Here is a 27500-nt window from a genome sequence, read left to right on the forward strand (position 1 = left end):
CATTTTTTGGCATTTAACTTCAGGCCGTGGCTCTGGCACCAGTTATCCGTTTCTGTGAGACCCTTCTGAAGGATATCTGTCTCAGATGTGTTTTCTACTATGGCGCCCAGTTTGCAGTCATCTGCAAACTTTGTCAGCCATAACCCTCCTGTGTTTGCTTGTACTTCAGAAAAGTAGATGCCAAACAAGAGTGGGCCCAGGACTGAGCCCTGTGGGACACCACTTGTGACAGGTTTTGAGTCTGACATGGCGCCAGCAACTCTGACCCTGTGGGTTCTGTCACTCAGCCAGTTTGCAACCCATCTTGTGATGTATGGGTTAACATTTAAGCTGATGAGTTTTTCAATGATACCCGAGTGGGGTATTGTATGAAGGCCTTAGCCAGATCGCGGTAGGCTGTATGGACTGCCTTTCCCTCACAATGGCTTTGGTGACTGTTTCAAGAAGTCAACCAAGTTTAAAAGGCATGATCTGCCTTTGACAAAGCCAAACTGGGTTGGATCCAAAGTCTGCAAATTCCCTATGTCTTTATTTATGAGGTCCATTATGATCCTCTCCGTGGCTTTGCAGATAAGGCTTGTCAAGCTAATGGGCGGTAATTTCCAGGGTCGGTGGAGGCACCGCCTTTGTGAAGTGGGACCACAGTTGCAGTGCGCCACTCCTGGGTGCGTATCCAGAGGTAAGACTTTGATTAAACAGCTGTCCTAGCTGTGGGCTTAATTCCTCATTGAGTTCATGGAGCACACAGCCGGGGACACCATCAGGTCCCATGGATGGTGTGTTTTTTGGTTTGGTGAGAGCAGTTCTCACTTGGGCTGGAGATGTTTGGGGGCTGCAATCGCTTGGTATAGATATCTCTCCTTTGGGGAGAAGTTTGCACTGAACCTGTCAGCCAGTATGTTGGCAATGTCTGTAGGATCAGTAATCTTCACATCATTTTGAACTAGTTCTGAGCATATCTGGGAGTTTCCTCCTAGGTTTCTAACATAGCTAAAGAAGGCCTTATGATTGTCTTTTGAGTCTTTAGCTATTTTTCTAGTTTAAATTCTGTGCACAAGTGTGCAATGTGCTTAGATCCGGAGATGATGCCACCACCATAGTGTTAAGAAGTATTTTTTTATATATTCTTATTTAACTAAAATTAATGTTGAAGCCTCCTGGCCAAAGTGGGCCCCCCAGTCACAGGGCCCTTGGTGACGGCCTATGTCACCTAGTGCTAGATCTGGCTCTGCTGCCTATCCACATAAAACAAAACTCATGCCTGTCCACATTCAAGTACAACTTATATTTATGGATGATAAACAGAAAATTTACCCCAGGACTGCCTCCTGTACTACTAATAGACAGAGGCAGCTCCTAAATGCTTAATCCCATGAGTGGGTCCCCTCAAATTATCAATGTTATGGTCCAGGTTATTCTTACTAGGAGTAATATGTAATTACTTACCATGGGATGGGTAAAATCAAACTATCACCAAATAGGATAGGTTAATTCAAAATCAGAAGGCAAATCGGCTAGGCTTAAAATGGCCTGCAAGGGCAGCTGGCCTATTACTTACCTATAAACATATGAATTGGTAAAATAAAATATAACCAATGGACAGTGCAGTGGTGCAGTGGCAGCATTGTCACCTCACAGCAAGAGGTTCTCCAGTTTGATTCTCAGCTAGAGTGCCTTCTGTGCGGAGTCTGCATGTCCTCCCTGCATTCATGTGGGTTTTCTCTAGGTACTTTGGTTTCCTCCCACATTACAAAGACATGTGCCTGGAGCATTTCTCCCTCGGCCTCCTCTGAAATTGGCTTTGTTCCAAGTTGGACTTTCCTGTTAAACAAATAATAAATAAACAACCACATTCTTCTTCCTGTTATCAGGTTCTCAAGATGGGTTGTAAAAGTGTTGATGGAGGGCAGCTCAGCTGAAATCTTACTCACTCCAAGGGCTTGGTTCTCTTCACAGAAGAAGCTAAACATCAGTTTGAAAGATGCGTTGGCTGTAGTCTGGTGGCCCAGTTCTTACATTGTGTTGGTGGGTCTTCAGATAGTAGCTTGTAACACTACAGTTATGTGTTACTTAAATAAGGGATGCAAGGTTGTACCAGCTTTAGAGAATGGCTATAGGATCTAGCCTTATCCCTCCAAACTCATTTAGTGGTAATTCACCTTCCAGGGGACAGCATTGTGCTTATGCTTGTGTTTGCAGTCAGATAAGTAACTTTGTGCACCTAATTTATGAGTGGAAGCTCAGTCCAGAGATATTTCAGTTTCTCTCAATGATATGAAGATGTCAAGGGCCTCTTTGTTTTCAATAAAAAGTGCACAGCCTTTAAAGATTTGGACAAACATTATGTCTAAGTGAGAACAGAGAATTCTGCATATGTTCTATTCTCCTTCTTTGACTCAGAGTTCTAAAAGCAAAAATTAAATAAATAAAAATAAAAATGTCAATCAATTAATCATTCATTCATTCAGTCAATAAGTAAAATGAAGATTCCCTTCATCATGATTGCATCTCACTGGTCAAGGCTGTCTTGTGTCATCCTTCTTCTATGGAATGCAAATTAGACTACAATCCTCCCTCTCAAGGTGGACATTGTGGTTCAGAAAAATTATCAGGTTTTGCACAGACCAGCTTTTCAAAAACAGACACGATGTTCTTTATGATATAAGGACAGCAGTCCATTTTCCCTTCAGGTACTGCACCCCAATATGTTGAACCACCTGTATAATTTATTGGCTGGGATTCAGAAAACTTTGCTGCACTGTTGTAAGAAAATTTGTGTTGAGTGGCCATGGGTAGGGTAAGTGCAATTCACAGACACACACATACCACTAGCTGTAAATGCAGGGCAACAGAGATGGTCATGGTATAATATATTTTAATGGCTGTATAATGAAATGGTAATTAGTAACATTAGAAAAATGAGCAGCCTGGTGTACCCAAGTGAGGCAAATTAAGCAGAGAGATTCAGAAACATATAAATGCACCAACTCTGAGCAGTGTTCTCCATGGAAATGAACACAGCTGATTCACCATGTTCATGCTAACTGAATTGTGAAAAAAATGTTAGGGGTTGCTGCCATGGTAGTAAATGTGTATCTGCAACAAGCTCTTATAGTCACTATGAACCATGGCAGTGTGCATCATCACCCCGGGAGGCAGTGGGCCATCCATCCTAGCTTAACATTTCATTCAGTCCATTATACTGACATTATGGACCATAACTGCATGGACAGAGAGACCATGCAACAGATAGTGGATACATGTTACCTTATCAACAGTCCTGTGGGAATCATGAAGTATTTATCTCAGTGGATACCAAGGTATTTGTGGATTTACATATACTAGCAATAGGTCCCTTTCAGCAATCTACTGGGGGCATAGTGGGCGGTCTAACAGGTATATGCCTTGAGAATACTTAATCATTTTTTAATGCTTCAGCACATAGGGCAGCATATGTGGTTCCCACAAAGCACAGAAGAAACAGCGGACACTATGTGGAACATCTATGATATAGCCCATTTCTGTGAGGTACTGCAGGTCATAGATTGCACCCAAAATGAAATAGACTTCACCTGGGGAACCAGGAATGAGGTATATGAACTGCAAAGTGTATCACTCTAGCAACTGCAAGGTAGTCTGTAGTGTGTGGGTTTCTGTGCAGGCCTCCCTGGTAATTAATATGACTACTATGTGTGACCTGTATTAAAGTCTTGCAAGGGGTGCTTTCACCCAGGGCCATCTTATATGCCTTGGGAACCTGGCGGCTGATACCCATCTGAAATCCATTAATTGAAACAGAGCAGGGGTACAACTATGACAATTCACACTCAGCAAACATTCCTGAGTGTATATTTTGACTGTTGAAGGTAAGCTTTTGCTGTCTGTATTCATCTGGTGGTACCCTGAAGTATGATTCTGGGACACAAGGAAAAATAGTGTCAGCATGTGAAGTGTTACCCAATATCAAACTGATGAAGTAACCACAGCAAGATGGCCAGTTTTAGAAGAAGCACTCTACAGCACACCAGGCAGTGAAGACCGAGACAAGTCAGGAGTCAGCGGAGGAAACAGTTGAAGGGAATAAGCATGCTGGAAGGGGGTCAGTTTAGTACACTGTGACACTTGCAGAGGAATATCAGCTTGCTAATACTTTCATCCCATGGCAAAACAGAGTGAAGGAGATGCGCTACATTAAAACTGATGCATGCAAAAAATAGAGCAGACTGTTCTCACTCCTGCATAGTGTGGCCACACTGTGCACCATACATAGACAACCCAATGTACAAAGGGCAGAGCACAGTTACTATCATCTGCACAGGTGGAGGAGGAAGGACATGTGTGTATACCTTTCACTGAGAGATGTGGGAGTTCTGACAACAATAATAAGAAAGTGCAGTTGTGTGTATGGGCTGGGATGGGGGTTGGCTTAATGTAACAGGCTTTGTGAGAGGCTACTGTTACTGGGAGTGTGCACATGTGATATACTTTGGGCTCATGTAACTGTGTCTGCTGGGACACAGTTTCAGCAGTAATTGTAGCACTGAGAATTTATCTATTTAGTGGACAGATACAGGGCATGCATGGTAGAAGGCTAAGTATCCCATACAGGCACCCACTTGTGGGGGTTGGCTCTACCAGGAGTATTACTAGTTGTACCATTGCCCTAACTAGATGTCATTGTGCTTAATGACTGTGATCAATATGACTTCCACAACTGCCATGGCACTGGAAACATCATCTCCTGGGCAGAGACACCTCCACAACAGATGTAGAAGTGAAAGTGCTATTGCTACAGGAGTGTGGTCTAGGTTGTCCATGGCTACAATGTCTACCATCCTTTCCTGTGGATCAGCTTTGTGAACATCACCTCATGCACACACATTGCAAATGATTCCCTTAGAATTAGAGGCTACCTGGCAGTTGATGGAGTGATACACTTTGTGGTTCATAAACCTCTTTCTTGTCTCCCTAAGTGGGGAGGTCTTTATTTCAAACAGAACTTGATTGGAAATGGCATTTACTTCTCAGAGCTCAAAAGAAATGTTATGGGTCTAAGGATGAGTAAGTTTGTAGATGACTGTAAATCTGGTGCCATCATAAACTCCCCAGAGGACACCAAGATCCTCCAAGAGAGACTTTCCCAAACAAATAGCTGGTGTGAAACTGTGGACTAAATCTAAATGCCAAAAAATGTATAATAGTATCTTTTGCAAGAAGGAATATCCTTGCAACTATCACATTGACAACACAGCCCTGAAAGTTGTTCCTGTAATCAAGGATCTGGGAATCTATATCAACAATAAACTGTCCATCAATCATTACATATCTACTACTGTAAGAAAATACATTTTCATTGCACAGCCTATATATAAATGTCTAGAGGCATGGAGTCTAGGTCCAGGATGTAATTATTCCACTATACTCAACTCTTCTTAGGCTGATAATTTAATGTCCCTTTCTGTAGGCACCTGTCAATACTTGGCATAACTGGAATGGCCACAGTGCTTTCTCAGGAAAAAAAAAATGAAATCATAAAAACTAAGCAGACTATCTCAAAGCTTTTTCCTTCTTCTTGCTATAATACAAAGTCCTAAGAGGTGACCTCTGACTTGCAAATAGAGCATCTGCAGACCCTATCCTGTCCCACCTATTGCACATTCGCATGTCATATGGAGCATCTACAGACCGTATCCTGTCCCACCCATTGCACATTTGCATGTCATATGGTAGCATAAAAAACCTGATTAAGGGATCCCAATCCCTTGTCCAACATAAACAGGACATGTTGTGGCATAGATATGTATCACAGAGAATACTGCTGCTATGTAACTGTCTTCCACTCTACATAAAGCAAAATACTTCTTTTACTTTATTTTATTTATTTATTTAACATTTGTTGACCGGGAATGTCCGACTAGGTTCCACAGAGCCTGTTTTCAGTGGAGGCCCGGGGAGAAATGCTCCAGATGCATGTCTTTGGAATTTATTCAAATGAAGTTTGGATGACTGAATGTGAAACTGTAAATTGTCTCCTGGCTTAGCACCTATGTCACTTATGGAAAGTGGCAACAAGTAACATCCCAGCATATGCCTGTTCTGCCAGTTACTCATACACAAAATGTAAGGGCTAAAAAGCTACCATGGGAATATAAGGCTAAGCTTGTAATGATCCACCTATGACTCTATGGCACATTCCAATAGGTGATTTAGTCTGTCAAAACAATCACCCATATGGGACATGCCCTCTCATATGGCTTATCACTCAGCCTTACTAAGTCTGTCATGGCTGTGGTGGTCCTAGCCTGTTCTCCAATGATGGCCTTGTATATTCATTGGGTTGCAACCATTGACATGCCAACTTCATAGGGAAGATGGTAACTATGTCTCCAGTGAGAACTAGTGACAACCTCTGTGTGTCTTCCCCACCCAAGGATGCTAGGGGCAGTTCCTGGTAAGTGTTAAGTAGAGGGGTACCACACATCCTCGATGGCCAGTATCCCTAGTAACCCATCCTGCCTGTGTGATGTGTGCCTGTTGGGTGCCTGCAGGCACACAGGCTGTGCCCATGGTCTGTGTAAGGGATGCATGTTCACATTCCGTGTGCCTGACACACACATACACAAACACGCACACACACACACACACACACACACACACACACACACACACACACACACACACACACACACACATTCACACTCACACTCACACTCACACGCACACGCACACACACACACACACACACACACACACAGAAACACACACACACAAACACGCACGCACACGCACACATGCACACACGCACACGCACACACACACACACACACACACACACACACACACACACACACACACCACACCACACAGACACACACCACACGCCACGCATGCACACACACATTCACACTCACACTCACACTCACGCATGCACACGCACATACACACACACACACACACACTCACAGAAACACACACACAAACACGTGTACACGCACACACACACGCACACACGCACACACGCACACACACACACACACACACACACACACACACACACACACCACACGCGCACACACACACACACACACACACACACACACACACACACACACACACACAGACACACACACACACACACACACACACACACACACACACTGTGTACTCCCTGACTTTGCTAGATTACTCCTACCATCATTATCAGAGGCTGCAAATCCTCCAGCATCAAGTGGGGGAAGTTCCACAGTGCTACTGCTGGATAAAAAATCAAATATGAACAAAGCACAGCAAAATAGCTTGTACAAGTATAATCCAGTACCAGAAGAGTATGATTACTAGCATTTGAAAACCACATGTTTAAACAGCATACCTTATGTAAGGGACAGTGCAGATCTAATCACTGATGCTCCAGTATAACCCAAATCAAACAAAATAACTAACCTGGCCAATAACTAATAGGTCAAGAGGACTTATACGTGGAGCTGTACATATCTGGGGCATCTTCTGTAGATAGTGTTCTTGCCTGGAGAAGCTCTGCACCAATATCCAGCACTGTACTTTGGGAACATTTAGAGGTTCCAATGCCTCTGGTAGAGAGTAAAACTCATCCATCTTCATCAGAAGTGTCATGACCAATGCCCCACCACCAGTTGACCTACTTTCCTGTGCCAGGTAGACAGCTAATTTTTCAGCAGCATGAATAATGTAGGTGGCCATGTGGCATTCCTTTGCAATTTTATATATATATATATATATATATATATATATATATATATATATATATATATATATATACGTAAAATGAAAGTATAACAAACCAGAATCATGGCCACCAATGGTTGGTAATGAAATGTGTAAAAATATTCAAAGAAAAATAAGTACCTGATCTACCACAGCATTAATCATAAACTATAAATTATATATTTTGATTAACACAGTGGTGGATTTGGCACTTTGCTTCTTTTTATATATATATATATATATATATATATATATATATATATATATATATATATATATATATATATATACACACACAGCGGATATAAAAAAGTGTACACACCCCTGCTAAAATGCCATTTTTTGTGATATAAAAAAATGAGACCACAATAAATCATTTCAAAACTTTTCCCAACTTTAATGTGACCTATAACCTGTACAATTCAACTGAAAAACAAACAAATTTGTTAGGGGAAAAATATAAAAACTAAAAAATGTACAATATGCTGGTTGCATAAGTGTACACACCCTTAAACTAATACTTTGTTGTGTGTGCACAGTACACACCCTTAAACTAATACTTTGTTGATGCACCTTTTGATTTAATTACAGCATTCAGTCTTCTTGGGTACACACCTGCCATCAATTAAAGAGACTCTGATTAACCCCAAATAAAGTTCAGCTGTCCTAGTAGGATTTTCCTGACATTTACTCAGTTGCCTCCTACAGCAAAAGCCATGGTTCACAGAGAACTTACAAAGCATCAAAGAGACCTTATTGTTGAAAGGTATCAGTCAAGAGAAGGGTAAAAAAAAATTTCCACAGCATTGGATATACCATGGAACACAGTGAAGACAGTCATCAAAAAGTGGAGAAAATATGGGACAACAGCGACGTTGCAATGAACTAGACGTCCCTCTAAAAGTGATGAAAAGACAAGATGAAAACTAGTCAGGGAGGCTGCCAAAAGACCTACAGCAACACTGAAGGAGCTGCAGGAATTTCTGGCAAGTACTGGTTGTGTACTACATGTGAGAACAATTTCCCGGATTCTCCATATGTCTGGACTATGGGATAGGGTCGCAAGACAGAATAATTATATCTCATTTGTGAATATCAACATGATTCATATCCTTGTGTTACAAATGTATTAGAACTGTATGTTATGTGTATATAAAACTGCTAGTACAGAAGTGTGTGTTGGAAAGGGTTTGTACAATACTGAGCTCAGAGGTGTGACCACAGTGTACCCTCCTGGATTAGAACAGAAATGTATATACACTAGTGTAACTGTTTACATGTATATATTTTAACAATGGAAACTCGAACACAGGAGGTTAATTTCAGAAAAATAGCTGAAAATTTAAATTACTTTATGACAGCCAGAGACAGGATGTCTATACTAGGGAGCTCTCTGTGTTGTCTTGAAAGAGAAATAATTACTAGGCTTGAGATGTGAAAGTGTTTATTGTTTTATGACTTCCAGGATCTGCCTTAGATCTAAGAGAAGCCCGCGTTTATGTAGTTTTACAGGTAGATGCTAAATGCTATCAGTTGGCATCAATGGTTGTTTTGAGCCTGAAAACTGAAGTCAGATGATGTCATTCTGCAAGTATTTCAGCAGTAATGTTTGGGATATTAATTTGGGAAGTCTCTGAGAGAGAAATAGCATTTTGTATTTTGTCTTTGACCTGACAAGAACATCCACTCACCACATCTACCTGCTTGCGCTGTAAGTAAATCTAGAAAACAGTATAATTCTTTTAGATATAGTCAGGAATATAGCTGAGCTTACTTTAGATGTTTTTCTTTATTTATTTGAGACTGTCCTGCAATGTTGTTTTAAATATTTCCTGTGATTTTGAATGCGGAAGTTACTGTGATTCTATACTATTGTCTTGTTCTTTTATGATTTATTATTAAATATGTTCAAACCTTTCATTATGACTGATATTTGCGAGATATATTTAAGTTCTAAGAGTACTTGCATATTTATTTGGTGACACTGTGAGCCACTCCTAATAGCCTTGCTCTTGGTCAAACTACCATTTGACTTAATAGTAACATTACATAGTAAGGTTGGACACCCTTTGTTAAGGGTCTTAAAGTAGCTGATAAAGATGAGGCTGGTGGCAGTGATAACTACCTTATAATCTGGGCAAATGAGGGCATAGCTAGTAAACCTGTGCAAGTCTTTCCCAGGTATATGTGTGTGTGTTTGTATATAAATCAAACCTCCAGGAGTGTGTGTGTCAGCTACTTGGGCAGGGACACAAAGCACTGTTTGTTCAGAGAGGGTGTTGGAGGTCTTGGCTTGGCCACTAAGCTGAGATCTTAACTGTTTACCTGTGCCAGTGGGGAGTCTTACTGGGGATCTGGAGAAAGAGAGAGAAACAAGCAAAGGACTGACTATGGTCTCTGTGTGCTCTTAAGGGAAATTGCACTGAATGCAGTGAGCTGCATCTGTTAATACTATGTGTGTTCCTGTCATCCTCCCAGTGTACGCCCCCCACTGGTGCTAGTGGTGAGGATTGAGCCTCCTTGATTACTGAGCCAGTGCTGGGGAGTCACAAAATATATAATTAAGATATATATATATATATATATATATATATATATATATATATATATATATATATATATATATATATATATATATATATCTACTTCAGATCATCAAAGTTTTAAAACTTGAAATTTCATACGGCCGAGACTATATGATCGAAGTTTCAAAACTTTGAACAACTGAAAGAAAAAGAAAAACAAAACAAAAAATGTCCTTGACATTTTTGCAGGGGGGCAAGCCCCACTGTGTGTGTGTGTGTATGTGTGTGTGTGTGTGTGTGTGTGTGTGTGTGTGTGTGTGTGTGTGTGTGTGTGTGTGTGTGTGTGCGCGTACAGCTATATATATATATATATATATATATATATATATATATATATATATATATATATATCCCTGGCCATGACCAGATTTTTCCAGGCATGGTCTTGGTAGGCCCACTTCTCAGCATCCTGTCCAAAAGCCAATGGTCATGGAGATAGATGGCCTGGATATGCACCTTATTCTCTGTAAGTGAGAACAATGCTACCTGGTATGTTCTTCTTGCAAACTTTGAAGGGCTGCTAGTTTGTATACAGGGTGGCACCACTGTAAGTCATCTAATAGTATGCTGCTAAACACTCTCACTTTGACCTTTAAATGACTCTCCCCTACTCTATCCCATCTAGAAATTGTGTTTCCTTGCCTTACATAGTATAGGCTAGCTTCACATCTGCTGAATCTAGAGTGTTTGGTTCACTGTGCTCTTAAACCAGCAATCTTACATTAGGAAGGCCTCCCTGCACCCTTGTGGCAGAAGTGTGTAGCTCAGGCCCCATCTGAATTGGGGATTGCTGGAGAAAGTCTCAGTCCGGGGCTTTCTCATTGGTAGTTGTATTAAAACTGTTTAAATTTGCCTGCATATTAGCCTTGCATTTCCTCAGGCTTGCCCTCCCTTTACCAGAACTGCTCATAGGTTAATGGGTTCATAGGTTGGTACTAGGCTATCAGCCTTAGGGCCTATACAAGCCTAGCCATAACAATTCCCTGCCTTTTTTTCCCACACTATTTACTTCCCTGGACCCCTGTGTAGCAGGGCGACTGACATGATCCCTGGGGTGAATTTCCTTTCTCCCATCCAATCATCAAGGTTCCTTTTGAAGAGGGCCAAAGAGGCGCTCTGCTTGACATGTATGAGCAGTCTATTCCAGAGTTCGGGGAGTCTCTGGGTCAGGCACCTATCCCTCCAGCATGTTTTGTTTATTGTGATGACAAGGTTTAGATCCCTGGAATATGTGGCTCTGAGGGATTGGGATGTCAAGTGTAGCATGTCCAACAGCTCTGGGTTTGACATGGCCTTGTATGTTAAGCAGAGATTGCCTTTGAGTAGATATGCGACAGAGTATAGCTGGAGTTTTTTAAAGCGGTCAGCATAGGGCATCTGCTTTAGGCCTGTGATTCTTTTAGTTAGGTATTTCTGTGGCTTTTCCAGTTGTTGCAGATGCCTTGAGAGGTACATACCAAATGGGGCATTGTATTCTATAATGGGTCTAATGAGGGATGAGTACAGTGGGACAATGACCTCCTTTTTTCTGGATGAAAAGCCCTTAGTGATGAGGTGTGCCACATAGAAGTATTTCCTGACAGTTGAGGCGATGTGATTATCGAAGGTGAGACCACTGTCCACCTGTGTCCCTAAGTCTCTTATCACACTTTCGGTGTTTAGTGTACTGCCACCTTTGTGGTAATTCACAGGTACATGCTTTTTTCCCAAAGGGGATAACTATACATTTCTTGGCATTGAGCATGAGCCCATGGTTCTGGCACCAAGCATCTGTTTCTGTAAGACCCTTTTGTAGAGTATCCACATCATTTGGGGATTCAATAATGGCTCCCAGTTTACAGTCATCTGTGAACTTTGTTAGCCAGAGTCCCTTATTGTTGGTCTGTACTTTAGAGAAGTAGATACCAAACAAGAGCGGTCCCAGGACTGAACCCTGAGGTACTCCACTTGTCACTTGTCTGGAGCTGGATTTGGAGTCAGCTACTTTTACAGTGTGGGTTATGTCAGTAAGCCAGTTGGCAACTCATCGAGTGATGTAGGGATTAATGCCCAGCTTAGTAAGCCTATCTATGATTCCAGAGTGGGGGATGGTGTCAAAGGCCTTGGCGAGGTCCAGATAGGCTGTGTGGACCGCCTTACCCTCGTCCAAGGCTCTGGAGACTGATTTGAAGAAGTCAATTAGGTTCAGAAGACAAGATTGGCCCTTCACGAACCCAAACTGGGTGGGGTCCAGTGTTTGAAGGTTGACAATGTCTTTGTTTATATTTTCCATGATAATATATTCCATGGCCTTGCAGATCAGGCTCATCAGACTGATGAGGCGGTAGTTCCCGGGATCCAAGGTGGATCCCCTCTTGTGGAGTGGGATAACTGTAGCTGTGTACCACTCAGTGGGCATGAAGCCTGAGGTGAGGGTATGATTAAACATGACACTTAGGTGAGGTGCCAGTTCATTTTGTAGTTCACGTAGTACATAGCCCAGGATGTCATCTGGTCCCATGGATGCTGTATTCTTAACTTTGAAAAGTGCATTTTTTACCTGTGGGGCCATTATTACCAGAATTTGTCAATCTTCTGGCATTGAGATGGGCCATTTAGGGGGTGAGAGAGAGGTGAAGTTGGCACTGAATCGATCTGCCAGGATATTGGCAATATCCTTTGGATCAGTATATTTAACTCCATTTTGCTGTAGTTCAGAGCAGATCTGAGCATTGCCATTTAGATTCTTGACATAGTTATAGAATGCCTTGTGGTTGTCTTTGGAATCTTTGGCAATTTTAACTAGCTTTGGAGTATTTTATGAGGGGATCTCAGCTTCTTACTGAGGCTGGTAAGGGAGTTTTTTGCATCCTGGGAATTTCCTCTTTTCTGCAACAGTTTCTTCCTTTTGTTGTAAAGTTTGTTTATGGCAGGGAACCACAAGATTGGCTTCCTTTTTTTGGAGGAGAGCATCTTGGTTCTATTTGGGATGGCACAATTCATGCATGAGTGGATGTGCTCCTACAGTGCCTTAGTGTAGGACTCAGCAGTTGAACTTTCATTTCCTGTCTGCATGGTTGTCATGAAGTTCATCACTTCTGACTTGAGTAGCATGAAGTTGGCTTTGGAGAAGTTTTTATGGAGGTTTCCTTACTGCAGGGTGGGGGTGGGATGTGGATGTTAAGGGTGATTTGCTTGTGGTCTGACGTGACCAGTGAGGGGGTGACCATAGGTGTGGAGCATAGATTTCCCATGTTGGTAATGAGCAGGTCTAGGATATTGGATCCCCTGGTGGAACTACAGATTAGTTGATCCAGGGCATTGGAATTTATGAATTCCAAGAACCATTGGGCAAAGGTGTTGGTACACGAGTAGTTTTCCCAGTTAATGGCAGGGTAGTTGAAATCAGCCAGTATTAGGGTGTTTTGTTGTATCTTAATATTTTCCAGTATGTTTAGAAGGGTGTAGTGAGAATCTTGGGGCATGGTGGGGGATCTGTAGCAAGCTACAATTTGGATTGCAGTCTTACCTAGTGTTAGTTGCACCTGGAGAATTTCAGACACATTGTGTTGGGCAACTAGCGTGGAAGTGTGAATATCCTTGGTGAATATGGGCACTCCTCCACCTTTAGTGTTTCGATCCTGGTTTGGTGGCCGAAAAGTATGGTAAGAGTTGTAGCATGGTATTGCAGGGGTGCTCTCTGGAGCCTTGAACCAGGTCTCAGGTCATGCACAGATATCGATGTTCTCCATTTTTAGGAGTGCCTCAAGAGAGTGCATTTTGAGGTTAAGACTTCTAGCATTGAGTAGCATTACCTTCAGAATTTGCATGCTTGTACCTGTTATGGTGGTGGTTTTGTCCTTTGAACTTTGTCTAAAAAGGGCACTATAGGGGTGGCAAGAGCCTTAGCCAGTAACCTGAACCCCAGGGGCGACAGGTGCAGACCATCTCTAGCAAAGCATTGTGGTCTGTCAATCATGTCATCCCAGGCAGACAAATACTGGATCCCCTTTGAATGACACTAGAAGCTTAGCCAACGTTTTGCAACTTTAGCCAGAGGTTTGGAGTGCATCTGCACTGCAATTGAAAGCATCCACCAAAAAAAAAAAAAAAAAAAAACTGAAAAATAAGTATATTTTAAGCCAGCACTGAACTTTAACTGTATTTAATTGAATTACTACTTCATTTTTGCTATTTATGATTGCTTTTTACTCTGCACTTTAAAATTGTGTTTCATTGCCATATATAGCATAGGCTAGATTCAGACCTGCAGAATCTAGACTGTTTGGTATCACTGTGCTCTTACACCAGGCCGTCTTGCATTAAGCGGACCTCCCTGTATCCTTGTGACAGATGTGTGTAGCTCCTGACCCATCTGAGATAGGGATTGCTGGAAAAAGGCTCAGTTTAGGGCTTTCCCATTGGTAGCTGTGTTAAAACAGTTTAAATTCTCCTGTATAAAAGCCTCACATTTCCCCATTGCTGTGCACCGTACAATGGGGTTTAGCAGTGCTCTGTATAGATGTAAACACCTGGGAACATTATTTTTCCAGAGAAACCTTCCAGTAGAACCCCCAAGCTTCACTGCTGAGCAAAGGATAAATTGGATGCAACCTGTCAGCACACATGCTTCACTTCTCACACAAACCTCACATCTCACACAAAATAAGCTCATGACGCATAAACCCACATATGCGGAGGTACTCACTAAAAGCCTACCAAAACCACAGAGACTTCCTAAATGCACACTGCATGCACTCACCACTACACATATCAACACACACATTCATGTCTCATCAATTAAGCCTCTAAGGCAAAACACATCAAATGTGTTGGTCACAGGCAACTCTATAGTAAGACACACAGACACACCAGACTGGACAAGGAGAAGATCACAGTCAGCTGCAATACAATAAAGTCATTCAGATGTTCAATAGTGCCATTCCACAACAAAAAGACATCTACAAAGTGTGTATACCATTTCAGATTCTCAGTAAATGCATTGTTAGATAAAACATAATCCATTTCCCATTGAAATAAGCAAAGGTTAGAGTAGCTGTTCGCACATGGTGTGCCCATAGCTATGCCAACACTCTGCAGGTAAAATTCATTATTAAATGTAAAAACATTGTTGTCAAGTATTAGTTCTAACAGCATACAGATAAGAGAAACCTTCTTGTCATTCCAATTTTTACTGTTCAAAAACTTCCTGATAATAGATATTCCCCATGCATTGGGAATGATGGTAAATAAAGATTCTATGTCCATGGTCACAAACCAATAATCAGTATGTAAGTTATATGTTTGTATATACAAATTCTGTAGAAATGTCTTGGTGTCCTTCAATATAGTGACATATTGATCTAGAAAGGGATGTAGATTATTTTCCACATAAATAGAGGTTCAGTCACCCAGCACTTGCTGGATACTATAGGACGCATAGGTGGTATATTCAGATGTTTATGTACTTTGGGCAGTCCATACAGGTTAGGAATTAATGAATATTCTACTTTAAAGTATTCAAATATAGGTTCATTAATCAAATTGGTAATCAGTAGATCAAATACCAAAAAAGAGACCTTCTCAATAATCCCTTTCACAGTGGAACTAGATACATTCAAGTATGGGTCAACATCGTTTAATAAAATGTTAATCTGCTGTAAGTAGAGGTCTTTGTCTAAGACCACAAACCCCCTCTCCCTTGTCAGCTGGTCTAATAACAGCACTAGATGTATTCTTTAGTTCATGTAGTGCATCGTGTTTGGCCTTTGGCATGTTATAAAACTTAGCTTTACCTTGTCCAGCTAATTTCTCTCTAATTTGTTTCTCACACATACCAATGAAAGTCTCTACCATAGGGTGTGAGGGTGGAATGAAAGTACTTTTTTTTTTTTTTTTTTAATTTCATACATAGATGTCTCTTCCTTAAATAAAGCTTTTAAGTTCAAATTATGCCCAAACAACTTTAAACATTTCAACGCCTCCACCAAATCTGTTCTTTGGGCAGGTATAAAATTAAGACCTTTTGACAGTACAGAAAGTTGAGTATCAGTTATTGAATAAGATGAAATGTTTATTACTAAACCTGTCCCTTCCATCTCCATTCGTGGTTAACTAAAGTGTTACTGCTCTGTAGCTGTTGCAGTCTCCCTCTCCTCCCTCTGATCTTGGAGCATTCTCATATAGGGAGGGGGTCTTTTAATAAAAAAAACATTCCTGTTTGATTGCATGTGTGTTTCTGACTGCTCGGCCTCTACAGAAGCTGATGAAACAATCTGCAGTCTCACGACTCTCTCATTAGAGAGATTATCAGCACTGGCTCTATTAATCACTTGTACTGACTGCGTGGACTCAGTGGGCTCGATTTGCATACTTGTAATGTCACTAGCATTAATAGCCAATGTATTTGGTGCTTCCATTACATTAGACGCTGGTACTTCCTTCAATGCTTCTATTGGTTGTTCAGCCCTTCTCTTCATTTCCTGATCTAGAGGCTGTGAATCAGTAGCATTTCTGCTCCTGGGCCAGGAAAAAAATGCCCCTTTTTCAAAATCATTGGTGTCTCTCTGCAATTTCCGAATTTCAGTTGCCTGTAGCCTCTTCTCATATGATAAAATATTATCACAAAGTACATCAAGTTTCTCTCCCATTACATCTTCTGAATAGCTGTCAGGTATCTCATTCTGCAAGTTATTTATTTCTTCTTGCAGCTGTTTTTCTTGTGGCAGAAAGAACTTAATAAGCAGCTACATATATTGTCCAAGATTAAAGAGTTTTCAGTCTTTAAGTAGCGCTGGATAAGTCTGTCCATAACTAGGCATAGTGATCACCCTGAGACCTCTCGGTACAACTTTGTGCTGCAAGGAAGCCTCAAAGTGAAAGCGCTGCCATTGTAAGCACTTATATTTGTATAGTTTATTCTCCAATGGCCGGTACTTCTCATGGAAGCTTGCATACACACTCTCATGCTGTATCTCTGGAACAGAGTGAGATAGAATTCCATTCTGCAGAAAAGAATTAATGCTAGTGTTCAAAACATTAGCCCAGCAGCATGTAATGTTGATAGAACCATTCTTACTTGATGAAGGATTATATGGAAGTTCATCTTGGATGTTAGCAACCCTTGACATGTAAAGAAAAATGTCTTGAAGGGGTAGGTCTTCAGAACAATGAGGCTTTTCAATGATGATGTTGATCTGGAAAGGGCACTATCAAATCTTAAAGTCGAATTCCTTAGTAGGGGCTACAAAGCTGCAGAGATAGATAGCTGTATCACAGAAGCCTGGAGAGAAAGGCAGAATAGATGCAGGCCATGTTATGGAGAAGAGACTCCACTTGAAATAAACTAAAAACCAAATAGACTGAAGCCTGGTGATTTTAGGGTCACCCTGCCATACTCCAGTGATATTAACAGTATATGTGATATTGCGAAAGCTAATTGGAACATTCTAAGAACTGTAGATGAATTTGAAAATGTGATAGGTGCAACACTGTGTTTTCATTTAAGAACAACACATCCCTTAAAAAGCATCTTTGCTATAATTTAAATAAGAACCAAAGAATTCCTTCAGAAAGAAATGGTACACATTAAATGCAGAAATTGTAGTGCGTGTAAATATGTATATAGTGGTGAATCTTATCAACACCCTATAATATTGCACTTTAATATTGACTTTAATTTTTATGCTGATTGTAGGACAAAAAATGTGGTTTATTTCAGTTTCTGTAAGATATGTTATGCATACTACATTGGTAAAACCAATCGTATGCTGAAAGATAGGATGCTTGAGCACTACAGGGATGTACGGAACACAAAAGAAACTAGTGCCTTGGCACAAGTTTTAAAAGTAGGAATGAATCATAGCTTTAGTTTCTTTGTATTAGAAGTGTTAGCTGAAGGTATAAGGGGAGGAGACTTACAAAACTGATGTGGCAGAGCAAAATTGGATAATTTAACTTCAGGCAGACAGACCTCTGGGACTGAATGCCAAAGTCTCCCAAAAACCCTTCTTGAAAGAGAGACCTTTGAAGCATTAAAGTATGACAAAACACTAAACTATTATTTTTAAGACAGTCCCCCAGATTTACAAAGCCCTTTATAGCATGCAGGATTAGTTTAAAAGCTATTTTCGGCAATATGGCCGACGTGCGATCCAGGAACGAGCTCCCGGGACGTGCACGTGAGCTCTTAGGCTAATCCTGCACAGACCAAGCTCCTGTATGCAAATTACCCATATTTGCAGGTGAAAACCATGCAAATGAGGGTAATATGTGATGCACAAACGGGATCGGGGGGAAATTAATAAAATAAACCTAAAATAAGCATTCTAACTAAAATCAGTATTCTGCCATGCAAGTTAATGGCAGTCAGAAGACAACCTGGCCAGTGCGTAATGGTTGCTAAGGGGGGAGGCGCAGTGTGGGACATGTAACTATGCATTAGCAGGCAATCCTATGCAAATGAGGGAAGGGTTAGTGAATCCCAGATTTTCCCAGTGTGTGAGGCAGGTCCCAAGAGTGTAAGAGTATAAATAGCTGGGTGCAAGACTAGGATATAGGTGACATGATGGGGGGGTGTCAGGCATACTGTAAGTGGATTGGAGACCTGTGGCTCGGGATTGCTCCTAGTGTAGCACAGCTAAGCTAGAGGTGTGTTGAAACCTGCTTAGCACTCTTTACAAAGTGTAAGCGGGTGTGCATGCCACCCACCGGGTTGTACAGGAAGAAAAAGGAAGTTAAACCAGAAAAAAGCAGTTCCATGGACATTTGAGCACTCTGTTTGTGCAGCACGCACACGGGCCTGAACAGGGAGGCAATGGGAAGGGAAAACAGCAGTAGGAAGGTAATCAAGGAGACCTAGTTGAGCTGCCAGGTGAAATGTATAAGAATCAGCTAATCACACAGGAAGCAGACCAGCCCAGCCCAGAACACCACTATAAACCAAGCAAACACCTTCCCCCTGTTTTTTCCACACTCTACACCACCGGTGTATACAAGCAGGGAAATGTTAAAACCAAACCTACAAAATGAGAAGGGCTGCAGCAGGCAACATAGAACAACGTGTGCAAAAGGCTGAGGGTAGTGAGGGTGTCAATGCTGCCAAACAACCCACAGTGAGGAGACAGAGAAGAGTGTATAGACCCAGGGTAACCTACCAGGGGCTACATGAGCTGGAGATATTGGAGCACTATAGGGTGGACAGAGACCTCCTGCAGCAAATCGTTGAGCTGTGCAGGCCACACCTGACACACCATACTGGCCGAGGGGAACCCATCCCAGTGGATACCAAGGTATGTGTAGGCCTAGGTATACTAGCCACAGGTACCTCCTAAACTACAACTGGGGATATCTTGGGCATCAGCATCCAGAGTATTCCACCAATTCCTGGATGTCATGTCAGCACAGGCCAGTGAGCACATATATTTCCTCAACACACGTGAGGAGTTGACCTGCAATATGCGTCTCTTCCACCAAATAGCTAACTACCCTGGGGTAGTGGGTGCTATAGACTGCACACACTTATGCATCAAAGCACCACCCGGTGAGCAGGGTAGGGCCTACATCAACCGCAGGGGTACCCCCTCCATCAACTGCCAGGTCGTATGTGATGCCCAAGGCATTATACTGAATGTGTGTGCTGGCTGCCCTAGAAGCTATGACGATTCACACATATGGCAACTGATGCAGCTGTACCACAGATTTGCCGATGTGGACATCCCCTACCGTCACCTAGTGGGGGATGCTGGGTACCCACTGGAGCTGTGGCTGAAGACACCCATCAGAAATGCACACACACCTGAACAACAACGCCATAATGATGCACACGCACAGGCCAGACATATAATAGAGCATGTGTTTGGGATGCTCAGGTCATGGTTCCGGTGTCTGGACACATCCGGTGGAGCCCTGCATTATTCACCAGTTACATGTACCCAAATAGTAATGGTATGTGCTATGCTACACAATATGATCCTGTGGAAACAGCTACAGCAAGAACAGCATGGGGCAGGGCCACACAACCCCCACCAATGCCAAGGCCTGTACATGTACAGAGTGACTCGGAGAAGGAACAACCTGAGCCGGACCCAGTAGGCAGAAGGAGGTGTGCCCAGTATGCCCTGGCCTTGGCAAAGAGGCAACGCATAGCATATGCACTGACACAGTAGGGCCCCAGGGAATGACACCTCACTCTGACTCTCACAGACAGTAAAAGGGATGCCAAACACGACACTACCTGTGCCTAACCATGTATAGGGAGTGTACTATGTGCATCTGACATAGGCAGCCCTCCAGCACCATCCTCAAGTCTGGCACACCCTCAAGGTAAGTCAATCAACCTACCAATTGTCAAATGGAGTAGAATGTAGGAGAAGCTCTTGCCACCCCTATAGTCCCTTTTTTAGGCAAGGTTCAAAGGACAAAACCACCACTGTAACAGATACAAGCATGCAAAATCTGAAGGTAATGCTACTCAATGCTAGAAGTCTAAACCTCAAAATGCACTCTCTTGAGGCACTCCTAAAAATGGAGAACATCGATATCTGTGCAGTAACTGAGACCTGGTTCAAGGCTCCAGAGAGCACCCCTGCAATATGAGGCTACAACTCTTACCACACTTTTCGGCAACAAAACCACGACCGAAACACTAAAGGTGGAGGAGTGTCCATATTCACCAAGGATATTCACACCTCCAGGCTAGTTACCCAACACAGTGCATCTGAAATTCTCCAGGTGCAACTAACACTAGGTAAGACTGCAATCCAAATTGTAGCTTGCTACAGATCCCCCACCATGCCCCAAGATTCTCACTACACCTTTCTAAACATACTGGAAAATATTAAGATACAACCAAACACCCTAATACTGGGTGATTTCAATTACACTGCCATTAACTGGGAAAACTAGTCAGGTACCAACACATTTTCCCAATGGTTATTGGAATTCATAAATTCCAATGCCATGGATCAACTAATCCATTGTCCCAACAGGGGCTCCAATATCCTAAATCTGGTCATTACCAACATGGGAGACAGATGCTCCACACCAGTGGTCACCCCCTCATTGGTCAGGTCTGACCATAAGCAAATCACCCTTGACATCCACATCCCACCCCCACCCCCAGTAAGGAAACCTCCGTAAAAAACTTCTCCAAAGCCAACTTCATGCTACTCAAGTCAGAAGTGACAAACTTCACGACACCCATGCAGACAGGATCTGAAAGTTCGACTGCTGAATCCTGCACTAAGGCACTGTACGAGCACATCCACTCATGCATGAATCGTGCCATTCCAAATCGAACCAAGATGCTCTCCTCCAAAAAAAGGAAGCCAATCTGGTGGTCCCCTGATATAAACTATACAACAGAAGGAATAAACTGTTGCAGAAAAGAGGAAAATCCCAGGATGCAAAAAACTCCCTCACCAGCCTCAGTAAGAAGCTGAGATCCCTCATAAAATCCTCAAAAGCTAGTTACAAAAATAAAATTGCCAAAGATTCCAAAGACAACCACAAGGCATTCTATAGTTATGTCAAGAATCTAAATGGTAATGCTCAGGTCTGCTCCGAGCTACAACAGAATGGCATTAAATATACTGATTCCCAAGGATATTGCCAATATCCTGGCAGATCAATTTAGTGCCAACTTCACTCCCCTCATACCCCTAAAGGGCCCATCTCAATACCAAAAGATTGCCAAATTCTGGTAATCATGGCCACACAGGTAGAAACTGCATTTATGAAAGCTAAGAATACAGCATCCATGGGACCAGATGACATCCCGGGCTGTGTACTACATGAACTACAAAATGAACTGGCACCTCACCTAAGTGTCATGTTTAATCATAGCCTCACCTCAGGCTTTGTGTCCACTGAGTGGTGCACAGCTACAGTTATCCCACTCCACAAGGGGGGATCCACCTTGGATCCTGGGAACTACCATCCCATCAGTCTGACGAGCCTGATCTGCAAGAGCATGGAACACATTATCATGGAACTTATAAACAAAGACATTGGCAACCTTCAAATACTAGACCCCACCCAATTTGGGTTCATGAAGGGCCAATCTTGTCTCCTGAACCTGATTGACTTCTTCGAATCAGTCTCCAGAGCTGTGGATGAGGGTAAGCCCGTCCACACAACCTATCTGGACCTCACCAAAGCTTTCGACACCATCCCCCACTCTGGAATCATAGATAAACTTAGTAAGCTGGGCATAAATTCCTATGTCACTCGATGGGTTGCCAACTGGCTTACTGACAGAACCCACACTGTAAAAGTAGCCGACTCCAAATCCAGCTCCAGACAAGTGACAAGTGGAGTACCTCAGGGTTCAGTCCTGGGACCATTCTTGTTTGGCATCTACTTCTCTGAAGTACAGGTTAACACTAAGGGACTCTGGCTAACAAAGTTTGCAGATGACTGCAAACTGGGAGCCATTATTGAATCCCTAAATGATGTGGATATTCTACAAAAGGGCCTTACAGAAACAGATATCTGGTGCCAGAGCAATGGGCTCAAGCTTAATGCCAAGAAATGTATAGTTATCCCCTTTGGAAAAAAACATGTACCCATGAATTACCACATAGGTGGCAGTACACTAAACATCGAAAGTGTGATGAGAAACTTAAGGACAGAGGTGGACAGTGGTCTCATCTTCGATAACCATATCACCACAACAGTCAAGAACTTCTTCTATGTGGCACACCTCATCACTAAGGGCTTTTCATCCAGAAAAAAGGAGGTCATTGTCCCACTGTACTCATTCCTCATTAGACCCATTATAGAGTATAATGCCCCATTTGGTATGTAGCTCACAAGACATCTGCAACAGCTGGAAAGGCTGCAGAAATACCTCACTAAAAGAATCACAGGCCTAAAGCAGATGCCATATGCTGACCATCTAAAAAACTCCAGCTATACTCTGTGGCATATTGTCTACTCAGAGGTGATCTCTACTTAACATATAAGGCCATGTCAAACCCTGAGGTGTTGGACATGCTCCACTTAAATAAATCCCAATCCCTCAGAGCCACATGCTCCAGGGATCTAAACCTTGTCATCACAATTAACAAAACATGCTGGAGGGATAGGTTCCTGACCCAGAGACACCCCATACTCTGGAATACACTGCCCATACATGTCAAGCAGAGCGCCTCCTTAGCCCTCTTCAAAAGGAACCTTGATGATTGGATGGGAGATATCATGTCCATCGCCCTGCTAGACAGGGGTCCAGGGAAGTAAATAATTGTTATGGCTAGGCTTGTATAGGCCCTAGGGCCGATAGCCTAGCACCAACCTATGAACCTATGAACCTATGTGTTTTTACCTATAGCTATGGTATGGATGTGAACATGCAAAGGAATTGGGTGGTCAGATGTCAAGGCAGCAGAGAGTAGACACCCATAGTGGCAGCATGAGATCTGTAACACATACTGGAGTCACCATAGTAGCCAGTACTACACAGGGTGACAAAACCCACTGCAGGAAATGGCCTGAGTGACAGTGGTGTCCATAAGAGCCACACATACCAGTCAGGAAGGATCACATACCCAACAACAGTCTCAGCCAGCAGGACAGGTGAAGACAAACACAAACAAATGCTGTACTATGGCCTCCAAATGTGCCCTATGGTTAACCCCTCCCCCAGGCCTACACAGTCAGACCACAACAGGCCAGGCAGTCAGATGTAATTTGTGAAGGCTAGGAAGTCAGACACTAATATGTAGGTAAACAAAGCTAGGATCTGTACTACACTGGTAAGCCCTAGCCAGCAGGATAAGTAAGACTACAGACTGAAATGGAGTACCTGACTTACCAGTACAGTCCTAGCAAATGTGTACAAGTGTCAGGTGTGTCCCCCCATCCAACGTACACATAGAGTAACAGTCAGGTGTGCCTCCCACTCATGTGTAGAACAGTAGAAACAGTAAGGCCCCCCCCCACTATGCAGAAATATAGCAACAGTCAATGGCAAATGACCGATGGATACACTGCAGACACAGCATGCTACCTGCTGGTGTACAACAAAAGGTCAGCACTGCAGTAAAAACAACCTGGACGTGGTCCACACATGCAACACAAATGGCCATACTGGGCATGCTCACACACTTAGAGGAATGAAGGCAATGTCAGTCAACAGCATACTGAGAGGTCATACTGGGCATGCTCACACACTTAAACACATGAAGGCCATGTCTGCAAACACCAGTGGACCAGACATATCTGGAAGTTGTAGTTCTCAGTGTGATCCCATGTCAGTATGCACCACTCCTGCATTGCACACACAGTGGATAGGAATGCAGACAAATATGTAAGGACAACACACTATAATAAGCCACAGGCACACGGGCATAGATGTGTGGAAGAGGGTGACTGTGACAAGGAGCCATGTGGGCCTGTCCCAACTGGCACACAGCCTAAGGGCCCCCAATACACGAGGTACAGATGTAACCCACTGTGGATACTAGCCACCAGTACCTGTCAGCATGACAGACTATGTGGTGTACGTGCCAGCTGTGCAACAAGACTGTACAAGGAAGCAGCCATCTAGTAGCTGTATACATGCACCTGTGACATATGACCCCATGTGTGCCCGCATGTGGCATGTTAACCCCTACATGAATGGGATATGGCCCATGCACACACTGCCCTCCCCATAGCAGTAGTATGACAAGCCTGCTGAGGTCATCAAATGTGAATTACACCTTTAGGAGAGCTGTAGCTCAGTAAAATGCATGGCACGTCCCATAACTGCGTACTGCTGTAGTGACAGAATAGTTAGGTAGTAGTACTAAACCCAGACCTGTGAATTGTGTGAGTGTGTGTTTGTGTGTGTGCCTGTCTGCCTCTGACTGCGTAGAATGAAATGCTTGTTAGGCTACTCACACTCCGGCAATACATATATAAAACTTTGGCAAGGCTGCTGATGTCACTCACCTAGAAGTACACCTCAGGGAACATGATAGCCCTGTAATCACTGTGGTGTGTCCTGTAACTGTGTATTGCTGTAATGTGATAAACTAGTTAGGTAGGTGTTCGAACCCCAGCCCTGGCAACTGTGTGTGAGTCTGTGTGTGTGTGTGTCTGACTGGGTAGAAAGCAATGCCTTTTTAGGCTACTCACACTCCATACAATACAAATACACTACTTTGCCAAGGCTGCTAATGTCACTCATCTAGAAGTACACCTCTGGGAAATTGATAACCCAGTAATCGCTGTGGCATGTCCTGTAACTGCGTACTGCTGTAGTGTGATAAACTAGTTGGGTAGGTGTTTGAACCCCAGCCCTGGCAACTGTGTGAGTCTGTGTGTGTGTGTGTACATGTCTGACTGGGCAGAGAGCAGTGCTTTTTAGGCTACATGACTGTACATTGCTTCACCAGTGTGGTGCTCGCATACCGGCGGCCAAACAGGCTTACACCCGCTTGCTCCTGCATGCACACGCACAACGTTGTGCATTTTGTTCACATCTGTCAACCGGGACACTTGGACTGTATGCTTGTCCATTGTCAGCGGTGGCCCAGGGTGTAATGCTCCACATTGAACCCAGCTATGTATCCCAATTAATACTGGGGTGATCACATTCATAGAGGGTAACAGTCATAACATAGCTATGTCCCCCATTAAACATTGTTAGTTTACATTAAACTGTCAGTATTATCCATGCTTAGGTCAGGTTTACATGTCAGGTATGACTGTTGACAAAAGTCACTTTAAGGTGAGGTTGGATTCCTGTTTCACAGGTCAGGATAGGTTACATGCAGGTATTTGGGGTAGGTGCACATATTACATACCTGTATGGTACAGTAGTGGTGAATAGCTAGGGAGTAGGTAGGTAGGTAGTGGGGGTGACATTGTAATTGTATAGTAGCCTGTAGGTATAATTGGATGGGGAGCAATAGGGAAGGTATGTCGGATGTTGGGATTTGTATGCGAGGCAGGACAAGAGGTGTCAGTATCACTAGCTGATGTAGTGGTATAGAGTGTGAGGTGGGGGGTTGCAAGGTGGTGAGCCTGTGCTGCTCCAGGTGTGCTTGTGGTGTTCCTTCATGCGTTAGTTACATGTGTCCTGTGGGACAGCTGTGATACTACATGTGGGTTAGGGTTCCAGATACTGGCAATATAGTGGGGGAAGAGGGTGTCACCTACGTGTACCTGTAGACATTAAGAGGAATGGAACAAGGGCTGATAGGAATGTGGTGTGCATGGGGCACAAAGGGGGTGTTAACAGGGGGATTATCCATGGATGTGCAGGATGGCTGCAGGGGAAGCTCCACAGCTGGCCATGTTGTCTATGACAACAGCTGTGGCATCTATATTAGAACACTGAACTTTCAGAATTTTGAGTGTTCTAATATCGAACCCTGTGAATCAAAAATTTAAAACATCGAACATACAGAACAGCGAATTTTTTCCTAGGGAAAAAATTTGTTGTTCCAAAACACATACACACAACACAAGCACACCAAACAAACAGCAATCTACATATATACAACTAAACTCTTACACCTAACCCTACACTAAACTATACATACACCACTAACTATCCACTTACCTTAACCCAAACCCTAACCCTAAGGTCCATCACTATCGCACAGTCACCTCACCCGCGCCCTAACCCTAACTCACCTACCCCGCCTTAACCCTCACATCCACACAATCACACACTTACCTGACCCGCGTCCTAACCCTAACTCACCTAACCCGCCCTAAACCTCACGTCCACACAATTGCACACCTACCTGAACCTGCCCTGTAACTTTCCATCACAGGGCTGAAAATACCGAAGCAACAGAAACAGACAACCAAATTCTTTCCAAGGAAAAAATTTGGTTTTCTGTTTCTTCGATATTTTCAGCGTTCGCTGAAAATGGGTTGATATTAGAATGCTTGAAATTTTGAAAGTTCGGTGTTCTAATGTAGACCCCAGCTGTGCATATGCATTTGGTGTTTGCATTGGACACTCACATCCCTGGGTGGGGGTGAGGACTTCAATAATACCTTGTGATCCCTATTACATCAGCTTACATGCTTACAGTGGGGTGTTAAGACCATGTGTTTGTAGGTGTTGTGTAGTGGGTAATGCAGCAACACATATGGTTATACCGTACTTTGCCATGTGTACTGGACTGTGCTGCGGTGGAACCCATATCAGGAATGGCTGCCCATTAGGCGTAAGCATGCCTGTCGACTGTACAG

Source organism: Protopterus annectens, chromosome 1.part0 (assembly GCF_019279795.1).
Source record: "Protopterus annectens isolate FY-2018-M chromosome 1.part0, PAN1.0, whole genome shotgun sequence".
Classification (NCBI taxonomy): domain Eukaryota; kingdom Metazoa; phylum Chordata; order Ceratodontiformes; family Protopteridae; genus Protopterus; species Protopterus annectens.